The sequence below is a fragment of the Chaetura pelagica genome, unplaced genomic scaffold (assembly GCF_000747805.2).
Source record: "Chaetura pelagica isolate M959 unplaced genomic scaffold, ChaPel_1.0 scaffold436, whole genome shotgun sequence".
Lineage (NCBI taxonomy): Eukaryota > Metazoa > Chordata > Aves > Apodiformes > Apodidae > Chaetura > Chaetura pelagica.
Genome location: NW_009953651.1, coordinates 2,778,864 through 2,788,016, shown reverse-complemented (window position 1 = coordinate 2,788,016; position 9,153 = coordinate 2,778,864). Strand labels below are relative to the sequence as shown.

At 36.5% G+C, this 9,153-nt stretch overlaps 1 protein-coding gene across 1 annotated transcript in view; it reads left to right on the top strand.

Moving 5' to 3' along the window:
• The first annotated feature begins 5,154 nt into the window (after positions 1-5,154).
• The window catches only part of LOC104390846 (gamma-aminobutyric acid receptor subunit pi-like), a 32,474-nt gene continuing 28,475 nt past the window's right edge, over positions 5,155-9,153 (top strand). The window contains exon 1 of the mRNA XM_010000052.1: positions 5,155-5,218. The gene's annotated coding sequence lies outside the window, so the exon portion shown is untranslated. The remainder of the gene's footprint in view (positions 5,219-9,153) is intronic.

The following is a 9,153-nucleotide window of genomic DNA, read 5'->3' as shown; positions in this document are numbered from 1 at the left end:
GAGGTTTTGTTACTACTGGTGTACCAGAGACACTGCTTTTAAACAGCTGTGTTCTAAGGTGATGTTATGTATTTTCTGTTCCTAGCAGTGCACAGGAGTACATGAGACACTCATGTACAAGCTTGAATAGCAGAGACAAAACTCCAAGTGTCTGTGATTCTGCTGAACATGTTTGCAATTTGTTTCAAAACAGTTACTTAAGTATTTAAAGGATAGATGCAAAAATCAGAGTTATACTGGAGTGCAGCTTGTATTGCCAAGTTAAATTATTGCTGATCCTATGTCTTTTTTAAGTTTTAAAGTTGTTTTTTTAATTTTAGATATTTACTAATACATGTATATAGGTACTACATGTGTATACACTTATATGAACAGATAGATAAATGTTTATATAATATACATATATATTTTACATATGTATATACATTGATAGCAGCAGGTATTCAACATACAGCATTTTCAGTGCTGAAAACCTTGTGAAATTTCTGTATTTGGAATGCAAATGTGTTGTAAATCATTCCCTCTGCATTTTTTTTTTTTTAGAAGCTACAGGAACTTTTGAAACCACACCTGACAATGTGCAATCTCCAGTGCTGCAGTTTCAGAGCCCTTTTTCTATTGATGCTGTGTAGGTAAGAAATATTTGCCAAAATAATATTTCTTCAACACATAATAATATCAGGTTTTTTATAATCAAATTACTTGTAATTAGAAATATATCTGACCAGGTAACAAAGCCAAATCTAATTGACAGTTGAATTTTGTCTCTTGCAAAGATTAAACTCCTTCATGAATTGTCTCAGCCACCTTGATTGAGTTAGATTTTTTTTCTTTAAGACAACTGATGGGGAAGAAAATGAAGGAGTTTATCTTAAGCAAATGATCCTTCAATGGATTGCCATGTAGGAAGTGTAAATATATCAAACACATAGTCCTTTTCTGGCACATGGTACGTTACTTGAGGACAGAAATACAAGATCCATTTGGAGGTACTGCACGCTTGAAGTAGTAAAGTTCATCTTTGTGCATCTGTTATTAAAAGAGGATGTCTTAAAATTACCTGGTTATAGCACTGTCTTCTTACTCTGTTTATCAAGTAGTGAAATTTTTAGGAAAGCTGCATGGTGAAAATGATCCCTTCTGTGTACCGGTAACCCTGCTAACAACACAGTTGCTATGACAAAAAAAGCCTGTAAGATAGAAATGGAGCACTTACAATACATTTCTTCTATAAAAATGGAGAAAAATTATTATTTGCAAGTAATTCTAATAAGAAAATGCAAGAACAGACAAGTTAAATATTGTCACTACCACCTCTAGCTGAAATATTTAGTCTGTTAGCCAGTTCTCTAAGTAGCATTGCCTACCTATTTGGTGTCCCAGTAAATTCCCCAAGATAAGATCCTGCCTGAGCTTTAGTTCAAGTAGGTGTGCAAACATGTTTAGATAAAACTTCCACTTGGCTGTGAGGGCAGGTGGAACAATCCCATGGAAGGGAGTTTAAAGCATCCATCTCTCCTACTTTCTCTAGTTCTGTAACGAGATCATTGTCCAAAACACACACTAATTCTTCCTTCCTCATCAGCTGTGACTTGCCACACTTTATTATCACTGGATAATTCATGGCTTTGCAGTAATAAAACACTGCTAAGAGATCAGAAAATTTTCAGAAGCATCTAAGTAACAAGGAGGCAAAATTCCCCAGTATGTTGAGCCTGCAATAAGTAATTGCCTATGTTACTATGAGGCAGACTTTCTGAATCCTCCACATGGCTAAGAGTATCCAGAGGCACAGACAGTTAATTCCTGTATAGTGTCCATGGGATTATGTACTATACAGAAGCCTGTATCCTGAAGCACATTGGGCACCAGACAAGAAGCAACACCTTTGCATCTGTCAACCCTTCAGCTGCAAAAAAGCTTTTTTTCCACTAGCTTTTCTGAGTGGGGACGTTTAAAAAACTTCCTCAGACAATGTTTGGGATTTTGTTTCTCTTGTGTCTCAGTTTTAGCGAGTTTCTGCCTCTTTCAATGCTACATAACACTTGACAAAAAATAGCCAGAAAGAATATTCCTGTAGGTGTGTCTGGACTATACTTTTGTTTTAAGCAGTAATATATAATGCTGTCTAGGGCAGATTTCCCTTTTCCCCTTCCAGTTATTGAATTCTCTTTAGACACTAACTTGAAAGTATCTCAAGTAACAAACAGTTGTACCTTTCAAGTTTAGCCTAATCTGTAAAAATACTAAGCTTCTGAGCCATAAGAATAAATAAGGAAATTAAATAATTATAATTCAGCATTTAGAAAAGCAAGCATGGGTCGTTAAACCTGAAGAGTCTGAAATGTGTTTTGCGTTGACAGCCTAGAACCAATAGGTACTCCAGAGTGTCAAACTCACTCTTGTTTAGGCCTGAAAGGGTTACTTTAATTGAAGAGCACTTGAAAGCAAACAGGACATCCTGCCTTACAGTGTAGATAAGCAAAACCACTTAAGGCAAGTAAAGTCTGTAGGTTCCATGTCTTCCAACACTGACAATGTGCTTCTGAGTATCTCCAAAGTTACCAGGATGGTAACACCAAACATGTTTAGGAGGCATCGGGTTCCTCTCAGGTGTTGACTTACCATGATAGGACTGCTCAAAGATTGTATGGCCAAATATCACACAAGGAACAGTGCCCCATTAATTAACAGTCTCAATTACTGCACAACAGCTTTCCCATGTCAACTAGTTCTTACTTAACCATAAAAATCAAAGACCAAAAATAGGAGGCTACACATCATGTATTAAATGACAGAAATAAAGAATTATCTTAAAGTGTACCACAGGTGTTTTAAGGGAAGGCCTTACATACAATAATGCCAAATACTTAAGCTATATTTGAGAAAATAGCTGTTAATGATAACACAGCTCTTGAAGTGAGTGCTGATTGTAGCCTTGCAGTGGAAGAGGGACAAGTTTTTTTTTTTATTTCATAATACACAAAAGTTATTCTAAGGACAATCCAGTAAAACTGTGAAATTAAACTAATGCAGCTCATTGAGCACTTAACTAAAATTACATGTAAATTAGAAAAAGCAGAAAAATCTGTGTTAAGTAGAGCATTTAAGAAATTAATTAAGTTCAAGTACGTTTCTAATTCCAACACTTCTGTGCAACATAAAGCTGCCTTTTTAATTTATATTCACATTTCAACTCCATATGACTGTCCTTGTTTCTTTAGGACACAACTTACCAGAGAAACATTCCTTATTTCAGTGCTGGTATTACTGAAGATCACACTTAACATTACATTAAGTATTAACATAGTTCTGTAACAATAAACCCATAAAACCTAGGGACAAAATAAGGGAAATAGGATCATTCAAGTACATAAGTTACATAGGTTATAAAACTGTTAATGAAAAACAGCCTCTTACGTGGTCTTGTGAACAGAGAAATTATGCAGCAAAGTGAGCACTTATAGACAGTAGACTCCACATCTGAAAGCAGTGGGATTTGGCCACGTGTATTCAATGAGGTCATCTCAGCATTTAATTTTTGCCAACCTAAAGTACTGGATTATTCCTAGTGGATGAAACCGCAGTTTCCTAACAGTACATCTTAAACAGCCTCAGAAATGGTAAAATTCAAATCAAAGGAAGAAGCTTTGGAAGTCTACAGAGAATCCAGAAATATCATTAGGAAGAACAAGTAGAGTCTTCAGGAACTAGCTCCAGGAGGAGTTGGGAAGAAGAAATTCAATAAGGATTGGGTAGAACTAGGAAAGAGCTTAGAACAGTGGTGTTCCCTCAGCCATCAATTTGTGTTTGCATCCTTCTCAATAAAGGGCAGCTCATCATCCTCCTCCCCAGGGCTGAGCCACCACAGGTACAGCTCTTGTACCTGCTGTAGGAGAGCTGAGGAGCTGAGCACCACTCCCTTTTGGAGCTAAAGGAAGAAGCACAGAGGCCCTCTCCTGCTCAATATACAGGTAGCTGCTCTCTGTTAGCAGAGATAATGCCTGTAGTCAGCTGGGCTTCCTTGAGTAAATTGATTATTTGTTTCTCACCTTCATAATGAGAGAACTAAGTCATACTTGCAAATAACTGGCAGTGAGAAGTCAGCACCACTTGTGTTCCAGTTTATGAAGAGCACAGCCTGAACCTGTGATGGGTAAGCACACCCTGCTCACACTTTTGGGGTACTCACCTTAAGTGTTGGACAGAAATTAAGAGCAAAGCTGTGATACCTTTTGTTATATGTCAGTTGCTTTCACTGTAACTGGCCCCCCCGGCCTCAGCTCTCCTTCCAACAGCTGCTAACCATCAAGATCCGTAAAAGGTGAGGGGGTGAATACATAAAAATTAATTCTGAGGTGGACTGAATAAGGAAATGCAATTCAGGTGTGTGGCTTCCCCAGTTTCTTTGCTTATCCTTCTTGTGAACCTCCCCATGAGGCTATTGTAGGGGCTTCAGGGCAAAAGTAGGGTTTGTAATTACTTATTTCTATTTGGTTTCTGTAGATCATATTTGTAGGACTTTCTGAATAATGGAGTAGTTTTTATTCTAGTTATGCCTCACTGATTTTGCCCAACAGGATTATTTCTGTAACCTGTTTAAAATGTTATTGTAAAAGCTGGATTTAAAAGTGCTTTTATGCACTAATCTCTGAGGCTGGTTTCTGTCTCTCCAGGAGCTAAATTGCGTGTATTTTATTATGTAAAAGGAAGCTTAATTTTAAATGCTGAAATAATCAGTCAACATGCTCTCACATTCATAGATTGCAACAACAGTGCTCTATTTACAGAGAAGGTATTAGAGAAAACTAAATTATTTTCTCAGGTGAGGTGCTAAGAAATTACAGACTTTAAAGAAACAATAGACTTTAAGGTATTTAAAGTAGAGTATTTTTCCAATAAGAGACTAATGAAGATTAAAAAATCTGATATTTTCCAGAATACTTTTTTCTACAGTGCTGTGAAATGCAAACATACAAATGTTTCATGATAATTTATTTGATGGGCAGTAATCATCAGTAACATTGAAACTAATAAGCATTTTCCTGGGATGTCATCTCTGTTCTAATTGGTGATGTTTTTTAAAGCATCCTCACTTTTTTTCATTGCTTTAGGTCAATGCAAATTCCTGAAGCTGAAGGAAAAGAGGAAATTCTGCCTCCAACTATACAAAAAATAACGAAAGGGTACAACAAGTATCTGCGTCCATTTTTTGATAGTAAGTAGAACGTTTAATAAGATTGAGCCTTGACATAACGCAGTGCCTGAAACTTAGCAGTGAGAGCCAATGTTTTTTTTTGCTGTACTTCTTTTTTTTTTCTGATGTTTGACAGTGACCTGATTATACATGATGTACTCTGATATAATAAGATATGGTGCAACAGCTTTTGTAGCCCAAGGTGAAACTTATATATTCTAGGCATTCATAAGCAAAACTTCCAGACTCTGTTAGAAACCTAGTTATCAATGTTCATGAGTCCTCAATGAAATAAGTTGCGACATCTTACCTATTTAAAAGCATAATTTTCCCTGATTTCCTAAATAAAAATTATTAAACCCCTTTAAATTTAAAAAAGCTTTATATCTTAAACTGTTCATAAAAACACTGGCAAGTCTTATTACTCTACCAAGTATTATATGCATTGACTATAAGATGTCAAGATAATTATTTAATAATTCATAGAATTGTTTGAGTTGGAAAAGATCTTTAAGATCATGAAGTTCAACCATTAACTTAGTACACTGCCAAGTCTACCACTAAATCATGTCCCTAAGCACCACATCTACAGGACTTTAAAATATCTCCAGGAATGGTGACTCAACCATTTCCCTGCGTAGCCTGTTTCAATGCCTGACAACCAATTCAGTAAAATTTTCTTCCTACTATCCAATCTAAACCACCACTGGCACAACTTGAGGCCATTTCTTCTGGTTCTGTTGCTTGCTACTGGGGAGAAAAGACCAACCTCTACCTCTCTGCAACCTCCTTTCAGGTAGTTGCAGAGTGAAATATTCAGAAACATTAGAGGTTTCAAATGGAGACTTTTTATCCCTTTGCTTTGCTCCTCTCCGTCATAGCCCATTTAAAAATGGTTGATTGAAGAGTTTCTCAGATCATACTGTTACCTCTTGTCTTCCAAATATCTCATGAGATTTTAGGTTTAGGAGTGAAGGAGAACTATTTAATCTATTTAATTTTCTTGAAATTGCCTCAGTTGCTGATAGAACTGCTCTGAAGTATTTACATGGTGTAAGAGTATTTTTAGTTAAAGAAAAGTAGTGTTAATTAATAAATTAACCCCTTCTCATTGGAGGTGAGGCATAATGGAAAATATATGTTCAGCGGTCATTAATATATTTCCTTCTTTACTTCATACTAGTACTAGAGATATGTTGACACTGCCATGATAGATGTGCTTTGGTAGACAGCAAACAGAATTTCATTGCAAGATCCTATGACAGTAGATAAGACCAATGATAAAGCACTTCTGAGTTATGAATCTCCTTTTCCTAACATGAGCCAATTTTTTTCTAAGCTGTTTTAATGCAGCAAGGCTATAGTTCTTCTGCCTGGGATTTTTTTCAGAGGGACACTGAGGACTTTCTGTGTTTGCCTGGAAGCCCCTGAGGAGCTCAAGCACAGATCAAATCTGTGTCATGTGCAGAGCCAGTCTAGCTCATCCAGGCGATGCCAGCATCGCTTTGTGTGCTGGCCACAGCTCAGGCAGGCAAACACCCTGTCTCTGCAATCTTTGATGGATCTGTATTGGCCCTAGGAGATGAGACTCTGGAAAATACGTTTGAATGATGCCATTTCTAAATTGCAGGGTTGCTGGTTTTATGCAATTTTTTTTTGTAGGAATAATTTAGGTTAGGATGACCCAGCCAGTGTTCATCCTGGTTTTTGGACCTGTAGCTTTTTGCAAGATCATTTAGGATTATTTTCCATGTGATAGAGGCATGTATGCTTGAGGTGAAGTGATGAATGGTATCTGCCCAGTCCTGACCATTTTCCGTTCTTTGGCAAGGTGGGCTGCAGTTTGGATGAGGTTCAAGTCCAGGAGAAGCTATTGATCTTCTCAGAAACAGAGCTAGCAAACCACCCAAATCCTCAGCTTAACAAATCAGTGGATTATACTGATCTACGTGACCACATCTATCCTGGCTTTTCTCCATGTAATATTTTCCTTATTTCTATGGATATTATCTGCCTGCTGCTGGTGTACTTTGTATCTGTCCTTTGTGAGAAAGATTTCTTTATAACTGGCTTCACTCAGAATTATTAATACTCAGAAGCAATGGCTACAACACACCTGCAAAACAGCTGATGAAGCCAGAGTATCAACTTAGTCATTTATACATTTGTGACTTTTTGTTTTTACCTTCCTTATCCCCCCAATCCTTAATTTCTTTGATATGTTATTTGCATGTTAATAGAAAGAGACTGCATAGTTAAAAATAGATTGTAAGATCAAAGAGCTGCTTAGACTTGAGTAGGCTAATGAATATAAATGTATGATAAAACCATGAACTGGTACATTCTGGTACTGCTGGAGATTATCAGCTTTTATAAAAGTCTGCACAGTTCTACATGTGTCAGCCTAGAAGTAGTGATTTAGTCTGTGAAGGAAACTTGCATTTCTAGAAACTTGAACAGAAAAGGGTGTACATGCACATCAACCCTAACTTCTATGTTTGCCGTCTGAAATGCATGAAAGGATTTGTATAAAATGGAAACCTAGCATATGTGTTGATGTACAGAAACATAAAGTCCTAAAGTCAGCCTCTTTAAGACACTTGCCCCCCTTTTTTATGGCCAAGATTCATTTGCTTTGGAAAATGTGCATATTTCTACTTGTGTGGTCAGTGAGAAATGCATGAAGAAATTTGTCATAAAACTAGATGGTATTTTTTGTTGACGTCTAAGTGCTTTGAGTTTAGTATGAACTAGTCACTGAAACTTGTTTTTTAACCAGTGTGAGAGGGCCAGAGATTAGTTTGAGTTTTAGAATAACGTAATTCAAAGTAATTTCAAAATTATTAATCCTTGAAACTTTTCTTCAGGAAGCAAATGGAGATTTTTGAAGTAATACTTGCTGCCAATATACAATCATACTTTTACAAAATCAGTGACACTAAATTCCTTAATATTAGGCAAAATGGTTTTTTAGTCCTGAAAAGAAAGCATTAGATATAAACAAATGATTATAAAATGAAAGATTTTTTTTTTTTTCCTGAAGCCAGGAGAAACAGAAATGTTTACTAGTCAAGGAAATTTTATGGCAGCTCTTAAGCTATTTGTTTAATAAGCCCTTCATTTTCCGATTTCTCTGTGTTTGGTCATTGTGCTGGAGCTGCTGGATGACTGTGAATTACCTAAGGGGATACAATTTAGCCAGTATCATTAACAAGGGGATTATGAAGATATTTTTCATTTGAATCCAATGACTGTGCATAACAGCTTTCATGGACTGGAACTAATGTATTTCTAGATTTAAAAACTGGATTAATCTCACTTTAGTTATCTCCACTGCAGGTCACCCCTCCAGACCCTTCTGACTCAAATGTTGCCATTTGTGCCCAATCCTGACTGTCATTTCCATCTCTAGGCACCTAAATTAGGTGCCTAAATTTAGATTAGTTGAAGTCAGGTTTAATATGCCAAAGGTTTGCAGACGAATAAAATTGATGGACTGTTTTATGTTTGTCCCTGGTGTGTTGCACATAGCAGTTGCCAAATTATGGGGATACTTCTACACAGTGTTTATTAGAGAGGAATCCCAGCTGGATGGGTTTCTTGGCTTTGCCCTCATCTGAATGCTACTATTAAGGATGTTCTCTTTCCTTCACACAATAACTTTTTAATGTCTCTGTGAGGTGCCTCATCAATCAAGTCTTAAACTGAACAGACTTGGGACATTACATTAGCCAATTAAAAAAATTGTTAGTAAATAGTAACCCTTAATGTAATAATATCCATCCTAGACTTTTAGATAGATGTGAAAGTATTCTATAGAAAAGCTGATATAAGTGATTTAAAAATGCATAGTTATTTCCTTTAAATGTGCTACATAGTCCTGGCACTTTATCTCAGCAATACAAGCTGATTTCAACATCAAGTTTTCTACTGAAACTGTGTAGACCAAATTTACA